The 20,057-nt window shown below is 36.9% G+C and overlaps 1 long non-coding RNA gene across 1 annotated transcript; it reads left to right on the top strand.

The window, feature by feature from the left end:
* Nucleotides 1–13,267: 13,267 nt before the first annotated feature.
* On the top strand, nucleotides 13,268–15,078 carry LOC114839447. The gene is made up of 3 exons (XR_003781900.2): nucleotides 13,268–13,313; nucleotides 13,838–13,949; nucleotides 14,241–15,078. It is a non-coding gene; the product is annotated as an uncharacterized LOC114839447 (long non-coding RNA).
* The last annotated feature ends 4,979 nt before the right edge of the window (nucleotides 15,079–20,057 follow it).

Below are 20,057 nucleotides of genomic sequence, written 5' to 3'. Positions count from 1 at the left end.
ATCTTTTGTCAACCATTTTGGTGAGCTGTATGGGACAGACCAGATTGTGTACAATGTCCACTGTCTGGTCCACCTGGCAGACGAGGTGAAGAGGCATGGCTGTCTGGACTTTTCAGCGTTCCCATATGAGAACCACCTCGGGAAAATAAAAAAAAACTCATTAGAAAACCTCAGTTCCCACTAGCTCAGCTCATTCGGCGCCTTTCGGAGGTTACAGCTACCAAATTTGATGCTGATGCAGACATTACACTGAAAAAGGAGCATTTTGTGGGCCCAATTGTTGTTGGCATGGGAGTTCATGCGCAATATGGGGAAATGCGTTGTGAATGGTGGACTGTCAAATTAACAACAGGGGACAACATGTTTCTGGTGGGGGATAAAGTCTGCCTTATCAAAAACATTATCCAAAATGATAATGGTGTGTACGCCATTTACACTGAATTTTCCCGGAAGTCTCCATTCTATACCTACCCCTTCAACTCCAACAGAATAAAATTTTTTTTTGTAAATGACGCATCTGACGAGCTGAAGTTGGTTGAGGTGTCAGCGCTGCAACAGAAATGTGTAGCTTTGCCGTACAGGGATGGTTTCATGGCCATACCCCTCCTCCACTAAAAACAGTTTAAACAATTAGTTAAAGTTAAAAACTCTGATATAATAATATAGTTGACTACTGACCTTTGACTATGACTTCCATTACTCTGGATGAAAATTTGCTGTAAGTATTTCACAAAAGTTGGTATTTTTCCATGTATACACAACACCCATGAATTCATGTTTTCAAAATATGAGATGAAATATAGTCCCTCAAAATGCCATGGGGAAATTATATTTTATGCTGAATTTAACATGCATTGACATGTCACACCTTTCTCAATACCATTGACTCCACTATATTATTAGCATTATTCAATGATTTTTGTGAGATTATGAAACACCAACACATTCTGCCAAAAAAAAAATGCAATAGTACTCTACGGTTGAGATGACGTTCTACTTGACCATCATGACCTGTACTTTTACCTGTACTTTTTCCTTCCTTATACTTCCCACCTTGGGGCACCATTCAGGTTAACTTTCAGCCCATCTTACTTGCCTACACTGTTAAAAAAAAAAAAAACTGTCAAATTTACGGTAAAATGCCAGCAGCTGTGGTTGCCAGGAATATACCGTGAAACAAATTTGGAATCTGTAAAAGACAATACGGTATACTGGTTTTGTAACCCTAAATTTTACAGTAGACAATGTATTTTTTTTTACCAAAATCATGGTAGAAAAAAACATATTTGTCAACTATACAGTAATTTTATGTAAAAAAAATTCAACTTTCCATAGCTTTTTACGTATATTTTCGGTAAAGAAAAAGTTAATATAATAATATTTACAGTAATCTGTTGTTAATTTAACAGTAATAGGATAGACCCTATTATGGTAAATAACTGTAAAAATAACAGAAATATGTTAAACCTTATTAAAACCTTTGACAGTAAAAAACAGTGAAATTGTATAACAAATTACAGCATTTTATTTTGACCAGATACATTTTACGGTAAATTCCTGGCAACCACAGCTGCCGGTATTTTACCGCTAAAAATACAGTACAATATGAGGAACATAAATAGTTTACCGTACATTTTACATTTGCAACCACTAAATATAGAAAAATCTATAGATGCTCATATATAACCAAGTTAGTGAATATTGCTGATAAACAATGAGAAAATTTGACATACCATTTGAAAACCGACTAAACACATCATTTTGGTGTCGAAGATACAAGCTCTGCAGGAGTACTTCAATGTCCATTAGGAGTTCACTTTGGACTGGCAGGATCCCCTCTGCAGCAAAAAATGGACAAAGTTTCAAAAGTTTGATCAGTGCTTGAGCAAAATGCACAGAAATTAAAACGTGCTGTCAAAAACAGATCTAATGATAAATGATTTCTTAGGTGTAAAGTACGCAGTTCTTAAATTTACTTATGTAAGTGATACATTGACAACGCAGCCCTAATTACAATCATAATTTGTTGGAAAACATTGTTTTAAAGTTTCCTATTGATTTACCATAGAACTTGAAGTTAATGACTGAATGCATGGTGATGAGACCTATCATTCAATCTACATTTTATAGCATCAGTTTCCTTCATCGTATGAAACTGCTCACCTGGACATGAACCTGAGCTCGGCTGATTAAGATTAGTGCAGGGCTTGACATTAACTTTTTGAGGCACTTGTCCTTTGGACAAGTAAATTTATGTTTCACTTGTCCATGCACAAAAGTTACTTGTCCGGGTAAAGAAAAAAAGCTTGCATTGCTTACGACATTGGTTAACTCAAATTCAATAGGGTATCCTCAGTATATATAGCTAGACTTAGATCCTGTCCCATTTCTCCCCCCTTAAAACTTCCACTTGGTTTTGAGTGCCCTAGAAAGTAAAGTCCCCTCAACGAGGGAAGTGGGGATGAAGATCTTTCCCTATGAAATGGGACACCATATGCAAATTAGCGTAGCAAACGTGCTCATCTACATCAAGAAACTAAATATAAATATAAAACAAAACTAATATAAAACATCTGTTTGTAAATGCAGAAGTGTGGAGGCATTTTTTGTGTTTTATATGCATAAAATAAGATACAATAATGTGCTTATTGCATCTTATAATAATATATAATTATAATAATATAATTATAATAATTATATTATCTTACAATAAGATCTCTGATGCAGATGAAGGGCAGGGCAGGGCAGCCCCCCCCCAAAACAAAAAAACTCTGGTTCTACGCGATTCACATAAATGACCCAATTGACGATTGTTGCCGAAAAGCGACAAGTTTGCAGGTCTGGCGGATCATTGTACTTTAAATAGCTCTCCTCCCGCAATTTTGAAAGAGCAGACATTGCATTTAACAACAATCAATCATCGATTGTGCTCAGTGCTGATTCTGACATTAAGTTCAGGTAGAAATGTCAGCGCGCTGTGAAGGGAAAGATGATGCGCTTGACGAACGCGGCTAGTTATTAATAGTTCAATATTCGACGGATCGTGGGGACAAAATGTGTTCGTTTCAATTCGGTAAAATAGACGTAATGAGTGGCACAAAAGTACATGGCATTTTATTTTGTTTGAAATTTATTTAACATGTCCAGTTGGACAACTAATTTTCTCTTCCACTTGTCCTACAAAAAAATCCACTTGTCCCGGACAAGCGGACAAGCCTTAATGTCGAGCCCTGTAGTGTCTCCTGTCCATCTTTCTTTTGCAAAACTTGAATGATACCACTGCTTACCTCTTATTGAATCTTTGGGTGCAGACTTAATTGAAGAGCCTCGTATAAACAGGGTGTGATGTTTAGGGAAACCAAAGAATACAGGCGCCATCATTTCTGCCAGAAGACTCACAGGGGGGCAACAAAGCTTTCATTGTGGACTGGCTAGATCCCCTTCTGCATTCAGAAAGAAAACAAAAAGGGCATACACCATAAATAATAATAACTGACAAAAATAACGAGACAAGAAATTAAAGTAACAAGAAAATAAGTGCAAAACAAGTTTCCCTGTGTTGCAGTGTAGCTGAATGTTTTTCAACAATTTGATTTACAGTAAAACACATACCAAACCAGCCAAGGTTTGATTCAATCTTCAGCATGCTTTTCCTGCCATTGTCTTGAAACTGTTTCACCTGTCACTCTCATTTGATGCTGTTTACAAAAACAAAACAGCAATATTGTAAAGGGACAAAGGAAAATGAATTTGATAAAAAAAATATAAAAAAAACCTGACCTGAAATCACCATTTTCTGAGAGTCACAGGTCCTTTGAGTATCCTTATGGTTTCTGTTCAAATTCAGTGTCTGAAAAGGGCAGGAACAAAAACTTTTTTAATCATATTAGAGACAAAATAAGATTTAGAGACAGAAATGTGTGAAATATCTTCTAGAATCTGTTTACTTTACTAACCTTGAAAGAGACTCTCGGGTCTTAGTTGTGTCACCACCCTTAAACCTTAAACACGTGCATCAGAAAACCACTGCAACAAAACCTCAGATGTCTATCACTGACATTTTTATTGTCTTGAACATGTTTTGACCTCCACACACTTGCTGCTAATCAAATATATTGCTTTAATATAAAGCTTCTCCTGGCATTATGAAAAAAAGCCAAAACTGCTTAAACTCTGCACTTAGTCAACTAACAAATGTACAATAAACATTTTCAGGAAAACATTAATTAAATTAATTACCTGAACTCTTTTAGCAAAAACAGAAAAATGACTGCCTCAATGATTAAATGACAAGAAATGCAATAGCATCATTTTCAAAGTATGACTTTATATAAGTAATCAAGCACACATGCACATAAGCTTGTGACATAAATTTTGCAGAACCTTACAGCTACAAAATGCTATAATAACAGTTAAAGTCAAGTAATGTTTGTAACAGACAGTGCTGTTTAAATTTGAATGTTAACAGTTCAGTGCAACACTTAACTTGTTTGCTAATTAGGGCAATACAAAATTCAAATAGTTTGTATAGAATATAGAACATCTCAAACATCAAGAGTACAGCTCTCAATAACAATCCCTAGTTAGAGGGATTATTTAAAGATCTAAGATCAAAACCTCTGAAAAGCAAGCCTGTGATAACAAATCAGGTTAGAGTACTCAATATCAGCTGGGATAACTGAAAACATGAACACCACAATAGTTCCCAGTCAAGGTACAGTTAAGCTGACTGTAACGATCTGTTCAAAATGTCTTTAAACGGTCTCTCGCCACTCGTGATCAGAGAGATCGGCAATGAGGGTGAGTACTCTTGGGTTCACATGTAGTGTCTTGTTAGTTTTTTCAACTTTTGTTCCCTTCTCTGGGTTAATGTTGAAGAAACACCTTGATAAACACAATTATCCATAATTAAACACTATACAAAGGGGAAAAAAGGGAAAGGCGAGGGAAAAGTAAAAAAATTACTGAAGGAATTCAAGTGTCATTCACGACTTTGTGGTCAATGCTGAGCATGAACAGTCTCGATGCAAAGCAGGAGGATCGTTGGAATGAAATACAAGTGTAAAAGAATTAACTGTAAAACCCCCTTTACCATTCAAATGTGTCTTAAAATAGTGAAAGTGCAGACATTTAATATAGCGGAGCCTTGCATTAGCTTAGGTTCTGTGCAGTTGTACTGATTTTCAACTCACCACAAACAATGATACATGGTGTAACAGGCAGGCTTTCCACATGGACTTCTTTTGCCAGACATGTTTCATCAACATAGTGGAAGAGGGTCTCCTCTTTTTCATCGAAATAGGAGAGAAGGAGGAGCATCATATCTTTCACGTCTTCTGAGCAGCCCTTCAGCTGTCCCCTATGCATTCAAAGCTTTATGACAGCCTCCAAGACACGCTTGCTCTTGTCTGCAAAAGTGTTTTTCAGAAAGTCCAGAAGCCGTTTTCCCTTTTTTTCCACACTGGTGAGGAAAGTCTCTTTCAGCGGTACCCCAGTAAGTTCTTCAAAGTGGACTGTCATTCCAATCGCCTGAAACAAAAAAGGCCACTCTTCTCTGATGGTTTGCATGTCTGCTCCGTTGTTTATTGCTTTGCGCTGAGAGTAGTAAGTGCATTTCATTAGAATTTTTACTTCTTCATGACTGAAGCTTGTCTGTTCACTGAGAATCTTCATACGTTCCATCTTCTCCTGCTGGGTTTCCAGTGTCTCACTGACTGGCAAAAACTTCATGTCCCACTTTATGCACCCATATGTGTCTTGAACGGATGCTCGCTTTTCAGGTGTGACTTCATCTGTGTCATCTGATCCTCCCAGTTTGCGCTTCTGTAACACTGGTGAAGTAGACCTCTTCACATTTTCAATTCATGCCTGTTTTACCAAAGAGTGGTACCCCTGTCCTACCACATCCCCCTCTATGACATCCTGCAGTGACTTGGGATACATCGCAACCAGTTTTTTTGCAATTTCAGTCGAGGCTCTTCTGGTTGGAGAGGCACAGGCTTTCATCATCTCCTTCACAATGATGCGGATCATCTCCCTCCGCAATCAAGGCTTTGGTCTTTTCTCTCTCTGAAGACACTGGATCAAGTCTTCTGGAAAATCTTCACATGGAATTCTAAATTAATCTACCCAGTCTAGAGAACATATTGGACTGGGTGAGGGGGAGGCAGAAAATGAGGAGCAAGAAGATGGAGACGATATGATGGCCTGGCTTGAAATGTCCGTATTTGGTGCTGTAAAACAAAATCACAAACGATACGATTAATTGTACTTTTTGGACCTTGGCCAAACTATAATAGAAAAAACAGAAAGCCCTTCATGGCTATTGTGCAATGAAATCATAATACTTACTGGTTTGTTTCCAGGCAGCCAGCAGTTTTCTTGCCTGAACTGGTCCCAGGACAGAGTTCAGATCAGTCTCACTGATGAACTGCAAGTCCTCAGATGTCTCCACTCCTAATGATTGTAGTGCCTCCAATACAATTTCAAGGATTGAGGCAGACAGGTCCGGCAGCACCTTAGTAATGGAACTCCTTATGCTGTCCCCCATTTCCGAGATGTCTGATAAAAGAATGGTCAATTTACACCAAGTGGTACCTTTGGTCTTAAAATATGAAGCTGATCTTGCTTAATACTACACTTTTATACAGTGTTTTGTAAGTACCAAACTAACAGCCCCATTATTGTGACAGCACACAGTGTTTCAATGGAACCATTTGGTACCCATACTTCATGTAAGATGTTAATGGATAGAAATCAATTAAGTCAATGATGTTCACACACTGCATCTTTTCTTTTTCCTTTCTCACTGAGTGCAGATGATACTGAGAATGGTATTCTGTCACGTGCACCGACACCAGAAAATAAACACTGTCATTCTTAATCAAAATGAGAACAACTTCACCAAATTCAGAATTTTTTTTTTCTCTGCAATTTGAACTTAAAACGTCTGTACAAAGTTTACCAGCAGTTTAGCTGCCAATCAACAGCGATCACACAAACTCAAAATTAAGGCGGACCCACTTAAGGTGGTCTGATAATATGGCGTGAAACATAACAAAGTTGTTTTAAAATAATAATTTAAAAAGATTATTAAAATCAATTTTATTCACAACCATGAACTTTATTTTAACATCTTATTTTGCTGTTGATTTTTTTATCAGAAGATTAACAGTGATATACTGCAGGCCTAACTTTTAATCTGTATATCAGTATCTGAATTTTAAAATAAAAAATACTCAATTTTATTGTCTTTTACTGCTGATATTTGCTTTTTTAAATGGTATTTACTGGTTGTATTATTACGGTGGACCCTATTTTTTAACATCTTGCTTCTGTAAAAAAGATTTTTTGTTTGCTTAAAATCTACAGATTTATACTGTGAATTCCAATGTGCACAACCCCAAAAGATGTAGTTTTACTCAAATAATACCGTAAAATCTAAGGTTTTCAGACATTTTCAACATTACAATATTTAATTGTAAAATGTATGTATATTTATTTGTTTTCACAGTAAATATTTATAATTTAAATATTTTATTACAGCAAAAAACAGTTTTATCCAGTCTCACAATTAACGGTTATTCAATCTATTTAATACAGTAAAAGGACGTTTTTGGTTTTACACTCCATTACCGTTGGAATTTGACAGTGTTTTGCTCTATATTTTACTGACTTTTTTTTACAGTGTATTTGTATAGATTGTAGGCCTATACTTCTGCATGCTTTAGTCCATGTTATTCCTTTTTTGATGATGAATAAATACCCTTTTTCTTTCTTTCTTTTCCTATTTATAGGGAGAGTGGCAATCAGCCCCCCAGGTGTGTAGACTGGTGCAGGTGCTCAGGATCAGTGGTGATTACGGGTGCCTTCGTGGAGTGCCGGGAACAAGGAGACTGGTACTCGGGGAGATGTAATGACAGACAAACAGCTCAGGAGGGCTGAGTCCTGACACTATCTAGATTAACACAGCAATGGTCAGTTTGTTTCAAATCAACAGATTGCATCTGCATTACCATATCAGATTTTCTGCATACTCTAATTAAATTGTAACTTTCAAAAGATCAAAATCTCAGCCAAATATTTTGTCAGTTAAAAACATCTGCATTCATGCAATATTGCCTGAAAAGTCTCAGCATCCAGGATGCAATATTAAATTAATCATCATAAAATTGCATTGAAACACATTGTTTTTCAATGGCAATCCATTCATGGGGTTGAAATAGGTAGTTCATACCAAAATGTTGAAACATACAAATTCACGTTCCCCATGACCAGAGATTTTTTGTTTGCCATTGTTTGGCCCTGTAGCTCGCAGCATACCATACCAGATCACAACCATTTAATAGCAATTTCTCTCCCTTAGCACCTGACCATGGGGCCAGACTGCAACACCCTTCACCACCTCAACTCCCTGCACCTGCATTTAACATGAGGAGAGTTACTCAAGGTAGGGACTGATTTCTGAAATATTAGTGAATTGGAAGTGTATTATTAGTCATGGTTAACAGATGACTACCATTTAATAATAAAAAATTCCCACTCTCTCACACCGCCCAACTCACTATGGGCCAGGAACGGCAGTCCCTCCTCACCTCCCTCCACCCCCCGCACCAGCCCTCAACATGAGGCGAACAGAGGAGCCCTCTTCAAGCCTGGCCTACAGACCAACATGGCAAGGAGGAAGAACGACCGATACCATTCCCTGCTCTGGTGAGCATTAACTGACAAATCCTCAGTGTCATTCTGTGCCACAGATTTTGGAATAACATCCCACAACCATCCCATATTTTCTTTAAACTTTGTCAATAACTTTTGTCATTAACTATTGTCAATAACTAAGGTCAGTATTATGAGTAATGAGGATAAACACTGAAACGTGATATATTTTATACACTACATTTTAGCTATATTTCATGTGTCAACAGCGGCTGAGTTCCACATCCTTAGCCTGCTGGAGAACCTTAAACAGCAACAAGACCAGCTTGTGGTAAAGGTGAACTACCTCAGCAGCAGGCTGAACAGCACCCCGGGGCCAGATGTTGAGATGCCGGACAATATCCAGTTTCCCCTGGAACAATTCGAGGCAATGGAAGCATTTGAAGTGTTTTTAAAGGAACCGTCAAATGGCCCAGCTCGACAGAGAGTGGTGAGTTTTCTTACTTAATATGAATCTTGCCATTAGGTTTATTGATTGTCCATGATTATTGCAAATATTCTATTGAACAGCCCTGAACAGGCCTGTCCTTATCCGCCTTTTCCCAGTGGTAAGATTCTGTCAGTGAGTGACAATCTCCCTCGTTTGACATTGTGTGTAAAGGTGGCACAGGTTCATGAGGGTGTGAGCCAAGTGCATGTTGAGACAATAATCCAAGAGAACAGGATTTTTAGCAAATAGGTTTTCTATGTCTTTCTACATTTCTGGACGCTTTCAACTTAAACATTTTAAATGCACCTTTAAATGCAACTTAAGCTTATAAATGTTTACCTTGCTGTCTACTTAAAACAAGATGTCTTTGCCTTTTAGATTTCTGCTTTGGCCACAATTGGAGGTCAGGATGTGAAGAAGGTGACCTGGAACATCCTGGCCAGGCTCTTCACAGATGAGGTATCTCATCAGATAAACTGGAAGGGTGTTAATGACAAAAAGTCCTTCAGTAGGATGGCAACGAAGATCTTGCTTTTTAGTAAGTATATAATTCAAAGTCATATTAAATACGTTTGTAAATGTTGGGGCAGCCTTAAAAATCGTAACAACCATCTGTCAATATGACCATGTAGCCTTTGTTAGACTGGCTACTATACCATAGACTGTGGGTTTTTTTTTTACGTTTGATGTTTTTTTTTAACTTGAAATCACTCGCGAGCAGCTCATGGCTACTTTGCATACGCAAATTTTCAATCAGGAAGGCCTATGCCTGATTGACTGTTTAACACAATGCAATAGTTAGTGCATCTGTGAAAACCTGACACGGTCACTTATTTAGTAGGGGAAATAGGCTACTAAAAATATTCCTGTTAACTAAAAGGGCAGTGCAATAATGATAATAATAAAAAGCCTACCTTTCTGACATGTAGTAAATCTTTGAAATGGCTGTGGGATCCCCTCTGCTGTGAAACTCCCTCCTTTTGATTCCTTCAGTTTGTCGCTGGCACTGTAAACCGGGTTGACCATGGGTGTGCTTCTAGAAAGTGGAGATGCTAACTTCCGGCACAATCTTGGCCAAGACAGTGGCATACCTGTATTTGTGTATAAGAGCGCAACTACGGTCGAAGTTTGGGGGTTGGAATCACAGTGGATTGTCATGTCAAGAGAAACACACCCCAGGTGTGGGCAACAGGCCCATCATGTTATCGAAGTTTTCACATCATGTTAACGCAAATGTATTGGCTGCCTAGTGGTTGTGATAGCTTCGCTCGCGTACATTTGTCTTGGCTCTCCATAATAATAATAATAAACACTGATGGACTGCAGTTTTTGTGTGGGTTGTAAATTACCATGTGAGTTGTATTGTAATTTAGTGTTGCTTTTGGAATGGTTAATCTAACACTAAGGTCTCTGCTGCAACATATAGCTTGAATGTTAAGTTGCTTTGGATAAAAGCATCTGCTAACTGATGTAATGTAATGTTAACCAGGGCTGTAGTAGAGACTAAACGCAAGTAAATGGAGTTTACCCACCGCTCAAATGTCAGAAATAGAGTTTATCCATCTGTTAAGAGTTTACCTCCAAATAGAATCTATGTAGGACCCTACCAAACTTAAAATACTGATTTATCCACATACAATTGTGCTCTGATTAAATAACCATTTAATACCACTGATATTGTTTGAACATTTTGGATGTCTTTTTTAAACATCCGATAGCGAAAGGTGCGGCAAACCTTACCCTGTCTTGACCTTTTCTGTTAGGCCTATTGACAATATTGTTAGGTTAAAAATACAAGGCAATGCAGATTTAAGATTAGGCCTATATTGCTGGAGTAACCTAGACTAGGCCTAGTGATAGAAATCCTACGGTTTAGTTTATCCTATTTTATCCTACAGCAAGAACAGGTCTAGGAATTTTGAAAATGAGAAAAACAGGTCCAAAACCGACCCGGGCCAGATGAGCCAGGAATTTTATGAGGCCATTACGGGTCCGCGGCGGATGTATGTCTAAATTAGCGGGTCCCAAATGGACCCGCGGCGGAGGCAAGGTTTTAATCGCGGATGCGGAGCAGATGCAGCGGTAAACGTCCTAGCAGATGCAGCGGTAGGTCTCGGTAAACGTCCGAGGTAGTATCATACAAACAAGGGTGGCTAGACACTAGCAAAATGAGGCTCTCCTCCATCTTTGCGATACTGGTTATGAAGATGCGGAAGATTGATTGCGTTTTTTGCGTAGATTGATTGCGATGTTTGCGTTAAATTACCGTACGGTAATTTTATGCCGTGTCTGGTGTGAACGAATCTTAAGTGGACGCCGATACGGGTCCGCTTCGAGTGTCCGTTCCGGAAGCCGCAATACCTCCGCAGCGGTTCCACCGCGGAGTCCTTTTGCTGTGTGGGAGTTAGCTCGCTTTTCTTACTTGCTAGCTAGATAGCTAGCTTTGTAGAACAGCAGACCGTTACCATTTCCATCGCTAGTTAAATTTAAGTTAACTCAAAGGGAGATGTCGGGACAAAGTGAGGAAATCTATCTTTACTATGTAGCTACCTAGCTTGGCTACTTTAGCTAGCCAGTATGTTAGCTAGTAGCTAGCTAGCTAATTTCGACAGGTAGGGAGAGATAGAGGCGGTCCTAGACATTCACAAACAACGGTGCATTTGAAGAAAAACAAAATTACTGGATAAAAAATATTAAACAATGACAAGATTAAAATATTCATACTTATAATTATACTTACTTATAGCTATTTACCTGAATTCATTCACTGAAGAATACCTGCTGCTGACGTAGGTGTAGCAATTTACTTTGATTTCTTTACAACAGTTTTGACAATTTTCAACTTGTAACTGCAAGACACAGGATAAGATTTTAAACCTCCCGCTTAAATCCAAATGCCATTGAATTCGTCATGCCCCATGCACTGCTTCATGTATTGTCAGCAAAACACGCCAGAAGAAATTAAAAAAAGATTATAAAATACCTCCAGAAGAAAGGACTGCTGAAAAAGTCTATGCGATTTCCTATCTGTCACCATAAGCAGAAAATGATCAAGCAGAGATGGATATATATGGTAAGTTATTTTAATGTAGCTCATAAAAACAAAACGTAGTCAAGCCTCATGTTGCAATTTGCATTGATAAGCTTTGTGCAATTTGTGAACGAAAAATGATTATTTGAAATGTAGCTACATTTATTTAGGTGGCAGTTTTTGGTGCATGCACAATGCCCTAACATAGATCAAAAGGTTGTTTTTGTGGATAGCTAGCATTACAATAGCCTACTGTCATATTGGTCAATGTTGTGCAGTGTGCAGTTAACTCATTTCATGCCAACATTTTAAATACATCAGCCAACTATGTAGGAAAGATATTTGTCAGTGTTGGGGCAGTGTTCAAGAACCTTTGGTCTCACAGCGTGTAGGCATGCAAGACCTGTGTGCGCCAGACATCCAAGACTGGCCCTGGATAAATAAAATGTTTTATTATAGTTTGTATACTGTATACAACTCGCACACTGCTTACAATGAATTGATTTATATTTTATTACATTATTATTACTTACTTACTTACTTTTCTTTTATACAAACTAAATGTCATTCTTTCAACAAATATTTTTGGGTCAGTGGAGGGGCCCCAAAAGGGGCTATTTTTGGGACCTCAAAACTGGAGATGGTATTGCATGTGAACTTTGTATTGACTTAAGCCTATTGACTGTCCCAGTTGTATGTGGGAGATCATTTAGTGGGGTGCTTTTCAGCCCGGTAGTTTGGTGAACACTGAATTAGAATCAGATCTATTTAAAGTATTGTTTGGTTTTCCTTACAGGATTTGTCAAAGAAAGAGAAGGTCTTCCACCTTCTCCATCCGGAAGGACTCAATATTTAGCCATTCTCGGGTTACCCTTACAGATTGGTTAACATTCATTTATCGGTAGGTCAATAACTTAAATTAATTATTCAATAATAATCAACTGAGGCATAGACAAAGATAAATCACATTATAAAAACATGAGGTACGTTCCAATTAATATGAAATTTGCTAATTTTTTTATTAAAAAATTCTGATTTGCACAGGGCCTACAATTGAGGCAAGTTGACATGATTGAGGATGGTATCGCCAAGAGCTCAAGGATGCTAACCAGAATGACAAAAATCCTGAGGAAGGTGAGAAAAGCAATGTCACTGTCATAGTTCAAATTGCCTATTCACAAAACACAATTATGAATCACTAACCAAATGTATGCTTTTGTGGTAAACATTTCTGATAGGGGCACCTCCATTAACAATGATTCATTTGTTTGTTAAAACTGAAAAGTTTAGTAGCTAGTTAAAATAATTGTGATGCAGATAAATAGTGTTAACAGATTCAATAATTTTTAAATTGTGAACATAAATTTTTACTCATGTGAATATCTACATACGTATATATTGGTTAACTGGTAATAAGTTAATCTTGAATCAAGACACATACTAAATGTTTGTTCAATTCAGTAATACATTAACTAAGGTTCATGATTGTACCCATATTGTACATAACATGTTTATTTCCAAATGATTGAAGGAGCAGTGTCAGTTTAGGGGGTCGATTTAGAATAATGAATTAGATTTTATTTCTAGATTTTATTTTATTTCATGCTCTCCTGAATCGTATTCCAATATCAATAAAAAATGTCTTACCTCTTCTCAAGGTTTGCAACAAAGCCTTGAGGAAATTCAAAAGGAGAAAGGGTTTTAAAATTGGATCCAGATCTCTTTGGAGATTTGTTGTGATTGACAAATCCAAATTCAAAAAAGAGAAAGGTAAAGAATTATAACTTTGACATGGCAACCCAGTGTCTGGGCTTTTGAACTAATAGAAAGTGATAACATACCTGTAATTGAAATATGTCTATACGTATTCCTCAGTACTCGCCTGGACATACACTGTAATACTGGAGATTTACTGGAGAAGTCAACCAAATTAACTGTTAGCTTAAATGACAAACCACTGTCTGATTTTAAACATGTATCTTGATTGGATCTTTCATACATAAAAAATATTGCACATTGTGAGGCTCAAATAACATTGTCTTGCATGTCCTTTTATTTTAGTACAATCGTGGAAGGATTGGTCCAACGTGGAGAAGAGAGGGATGGGTGTTTGGGATGCTGGAGGTCAAACACAACAGACGACACACAATCCTTAAAATGGTGACGGACCGTTCTCAGGAAACCTTGATCCCTATCATCAGAAGACATGTGCAAAGAGGTTCCACCATTTTGAGTGACTGTTGGAGAGCATATGTCAGATCTCTGAATAGGCTGGGCTGCAATCACCAAACAGTAAATCACACCAACAACTTTGTGGATCCTCAAAGTGGATGCCACACACAACACATTGAAAGAGCATGGCAGACAATAAAGGGGCAGGTCTGGAGACTAAGGGGTAATCGGAGCAAAAAGTAAAAAAAAAAACATCTACATTTCATTGAGTGGATGTACTGGTTGGGTAAGAGAAAATAAGAATGGAATACTCTGTCAACTCCTAAAAGACATCCAATCAATGTATCCGCTCTGAGAAATCTGACAATCTCAATTATATGCATCTTTAAAACCCATCTGTGATTAAATAAGAAAATAGTTATTCTTTATATATTCATTGTTGAGTATGATTAAAAGTTGACTAGGGTTCGCATTGGTATTTTCCTTAGGAGCAAAAAAATGACATGTTTGGTCCATTTTGGAGGGGCCACATGTTTGGAGGGACCACTGCAAGTGCAAGTGAATGTCCTTATAGATAGATATATATATACTGGTCAATTAGGAGTGGAGCTAACATAAATTGTGCAATGCTGTTGTAAGTCTACTTTTGTTTTTAGTAGAGATTTTGATATATACAATTTTAAATTGAATAACACTTTATTGTTTAGTACACTTTTAAAACACTTAAAGATGCAATAAAAAAACGAATTTACATTTCCACTGATCTGAACTACAAGCACTGTTTGTCTTCTAAAGTTTTAATTACAATAACATAGACTAATTACAATTATATAAAATCAGATTGTAATTATTTAAGTTTGTGGTTTTGCAATATGAACAAAGAATAAAAAACGTATTTTCTGGATTATATTGATTTCCTTTTATTCACTTAAATCACTTGTAATTCCAATGTAAATACATACTAATTGACATTTTATTGAGCGTAATGTCTTACAAGATTGATTTCATTTTAATTACATTTAATGTGATCTAACCCTTTATTCCCTTGCAGATCACAACTTATTCCCTATGGTCGCTGTAACATAGTAACTAAATCGCACTTAATGTGTAAATGGATCTTGTTTCACTTTACATTAATTCACTCGTTCCTTTTTTATAACATTGTAATTACAATGTAGGTACATAGTAATTGACATAGGATTGAGTGTTGTAATGTGTAACTTCATTGAGACTACTTTGTAATTACATTTACATAAGCTAACCCATTTTTCACTCCCAGATCACAATGTATTCCCTGTGATCACTGTAACATAGTAACTACATGGTACTTGATATGGAAATTGTTCTTGTTTCACTTTACATTAATTCACTCGTTCCTTTTTTATAACATTGTAATTACAATGTAGGTATATAGTAATTGACATAGGATTGAGTGTTGTAATGTGTAACTGCATTGATACTACTTTGTAATTACAATTAGTTAATCTAACCCATTTTTCATTCCCAGATCACGACGTATTCCCTGTGGTTGCTGTAACATAGTAACTGCATAGTACTTGATGTTTAAATCGTCCTTGTTTCACTTTACATTAATTCACTTGTTCCTTTGTAATACTATTGTAATTACAATGCAATTGCATAGTAACTGACATTTGATTAAGTTTTGCATTGTGTAACAACATAGAAATTATTTTGTAGATACACTTAGTTTTTCTTACTCTGACATGGAGAAAAATATTAACACTTTGAGAATGAAATATACTACATTTGGTGTTTGCCTGTGACATTGCATTGTTATTTCTAATGATATTATTATTCTATATTGTACTGTACTTTCAAAGGGATCGTAATAAAAACAAATGAACCTAGTGTTGTTCCCTTTCACATGAACACCAAATATTTTTGAAACATTTGACATACAGTGCAGCTATGATGAAAGGGATAATTAAATGTCTTTCATTTCACACTTTGTGTAGGTACATTATAGTTACATTAATATGAACTGCAAAGACACTGCTCAACAATCATACAAGGTAGTTGAAGATAATGATAGGGTTTGCCTTGTTGTGTCCTAGATTAACATTGGTGATAAGAACTTATGTAGTTACATGTAACAAGGTTAATGTAGTTACATGTAACAAAGTTAAACTTCAAAATGCATTGTTAACAATGTCACATTGAAATTACAAAAGTGTAATTAATGCCCATGTTAGTTACACATGTAACTACACACCTTGTAATTACAGATAAATAAATCATTAGTAATTACACGTGTGGAACAATCATGTTTGTAATTACATCACTTTGTTCCAATTGTGTAATAAATGATACCGATAAACCCTTATTACATAGTAATTACATGTTATTTACATAGTATTTCATAGTATCTACTATGTTATAAATGCGTTAACTAAAATGTTATTACATCTAATGAATGTAGACTTAAAATAAAGTGTTACCATAAATATTAACACTAATTATTCAAAGGTGTTGGCCACATTATTTTATAGTCAAAATCAATTGGCAAGGGTAGTGGGATTTGTAGTGGAATTAACAGCAAAACCACAAATCTTTTTTAGTGGGAACACTCCAGACTTGGACATGCAAATGTAACATTTTGAGCAAATCACCTATTTAATGACAGGAGTTTGTTTCAGATGAATGATTTAAATTGAACGCACCAAATATGCTGCCAAATGAACGTGCTTACACGCAATTTGTATACAATTTGTGGTGATGACTTTCCAACTCGCCCTGAAGTGATTCACATCAATTTACAGCTTGTAGGTGTATCATGGCCATGTAACAACCTATTAACACCTTTGAAGAGCATAAAGGTTAGTGCATTTGTCATTAGATCCAAACGTGGCATGTTCCAAAATTCAGTCACGTTATAATATATTTTATGTTGTGTAGTTCATGTGCATGTGTATAAAAGCATCAAGTCATTCAATTATTCTGTTAACTATTTTGACAATGTCATGATTATGTGCGCCGATAACCAGTCATAGCTTTTACTCTCATGTTTTGCTGGAAGCTGTTCCATGTTGGACAACCAGTTCGATCCCAAATCAAAATTAACAATGAATGTGCATAGAGCAGTTGGACTTGTTTGGAATTTAGGAGAGTACACTTTATTTCCATTAATAAACATTCTGTTGCCCATATTGTATTTTGGCAAAAATCGAATGGCAAGGGTAAAAGCCGCTGTTACCGTCCAAGGGAGGCAGGACACAAGGAGCAGAGGTGTAGTAGGGAAACATCCTTTTAATGTTCTTCTTTATAAATAACTGAACAGAAAACAACAACAGGCAGCAGACCACGAACTGAGTGCAAACACTTAACACAAACAATGATCCAAAAACTCAAAGGGCAACTTAAAATAGGGTCCCCAATTTGAGGTAACGTTGAGCAGCTACCTCTAATTGGGGCAAACCAAAAAAGCAGCAGGGAGATGCCTAGAGGCACCCAGCCAAGACCTGACAGACGCGTTTGCACATTTATCTATTATCATTATCAATTCCACCCTCCAACTTAACAATTTTTGTCTCAAGCAGTCTCCATCAACTCATTTATACCTGTCGCCCAAATATGTCCACTCTGTCATACCTTGAATGTCCGAATTTAACTGCTTCCCAAACCTGAATCACGTAGCTCAGCTGCATTGGAAATGAATGGGAGTGGAGCGGCCATGCACAGTGTATCACACCCTTAACTGTTTGTTTATGTAGAAGGTGAAATGTAGACCCAGTTTGATGACCTGCCCCCTGGTTGCCTGAATTTTTGAATTTTACAGACTCCTTGCATCCCAATTTAACATGATTTACTTGTTCACGAGGCCTGAAAACTCATAGAATTTTTACAAATGCCCTACTCAACGTCAGTGCTGAATGTTTTTTTAAATTATGAAAACTTGAATATGCTCATGTATGTGTGTTCGCTAGTCATAGTATTAATGAAGGTGTGTATGATCATATTTTTATACAGTTTCATAGCATCAAATTGTAGTCTATACCACCTTAAAGGCTAAGTGCAGTCAAAAACATATTTTCTTATAATACTTAAAGTCAAATTAACATTTAAATGGTTAAAGTGATTTTAAAACACTTTTTGTCTGAGTGCTTTGACTATAAGACCAACCTGTATACTGAGAAATCTTAAAATGTGTCTCCTTTCAACAGCCAAAGGATAAGGGAAATACATTATCAAAACTAAACTAATGATTTCATTATCTTTTTTGTTTTAGATATATTGTTTCAAATTGTTTATTGGACAGGAAAGTTGTGAAACTAAGTAGAGAAACTAAAGTTTTACTATTGAAAGATGTTAGAGGCTTCAAAACTAGCTCAATATATAACTGGCAACACAAAGTGTCATGACTAAAAATTCTTAAGGTGATACAGCTTCCTTAAATGTATCTTTTCTTATGTGTTACCAATGTTTTGAAGTAAGAACCCTTGGAGAATTGGTAATATATGTACCGTTTGTAAAAAAAACAGAGTGAGCAGGCAAAACATGTATTTTATTTCTTATGGGATTTATATACAACTGTAGGTCATAACAGAATAGCACAATCATAAAACAAAACATGGCAACAAAGAAAAAAATTTACTGACTCCTGTTCAAAAGTCTGCATACCCTTAGTTCTTAATACTGTGTATTGCCCCCTTTAGCATCCATGACAGAGTGCAGTCTTTTGTAATAGTTGTCTATGAGGTCCTGAATTCTTACAGTTGGTATAGCTGCCCATTCATCTTGGCAAAATGCCTCCAGGTCATGCAAACTCTCTGGTTGTCTTGCATAAACTGCATGTTTGAGATCTCTCCAGAGTGGCCCGATGATATTAAGGTCAGAACACTGTGATGGCCACTCCAGAACCTTCAACCTTTCCTGCTGTAACCACTGGAGGGTCGACTTGGCCTTGTGCTTAGGGTCATTGTCATGCTGGAAAGTCCAGGAGTGTCCCATGCGCAGCCTTCGTGCAGAAGAATGCAAATTGTCTGCCATTATTTTCTGATAACATGCTACATTAATCTTGCCATACATTTCCACAAGATTGCCCGTGTCTTTAGAGCTCACACACCCCCAAAACATCAGTGAGCTACCACCATGCTTCACAGTGGGTATGGTATTTTGTTCACTATAGGCCTTGTTGACACCTCTCCAAACATACGCTTATGGTTGTGACCATAAAGCTCTATTTTGTTCTCGTCACTCCAAATTACAGTGTGCCAGAAGCTGTGAGGTGTCTCAAGGCATTTTCGGGCATATTGTAACCAGGAGTTTTTGTGGATTTTGACACAGTAAAGGCTTCTTTTTGGCAACTCGACCATGCAGCTAATTTTTGTTCAAGTATCGTCGTATTGTGCCCCTTGAAACAACCATACCGTCTTTTTCCAGAGCAGCCTATATGTCTCCTGAGGTTACCTGTGGGTATTTTCTTTGTATCCAGAACAAATCTTCTGGCTGTTTTGGCTGAAATCTTTCTTGGTCTACCTGGCCTAGGCTTGGTATCAAGAGATCCCTGAATTTTCCACTTCTTAATAAGTGATTGAACAGTACTGACTGGCATTTGCAAGGCTTTTGATATCCTTTCCCATCTTTATAATTTTCCATTACCTTGTTACACAGGTCTTTCAACAGTTATTTTCTGCTCCCCATTGTTCAGTATCTAGCCTGCTCAGTGCATCCACGTGAGAGCTAACA

Source organism: Esox lucius, chromosome 6 (genome assembly GCF_011004845.1).
Source record: "Esox lucius isolate fEsoLuc1 chromosome 6, fEsoLuc1.pri, whole genome shotgun sequence".
Classification (NCBI taxonomy): domain Eukaryota; kingdom Metazoa; phylum Chordata; class Actinopteri; order Esociformes; family Esocidae; genus Esox; species Esox lucius.
This window is presented reverse-complemented; position numbering and strand designations above follow the sequence as displayed.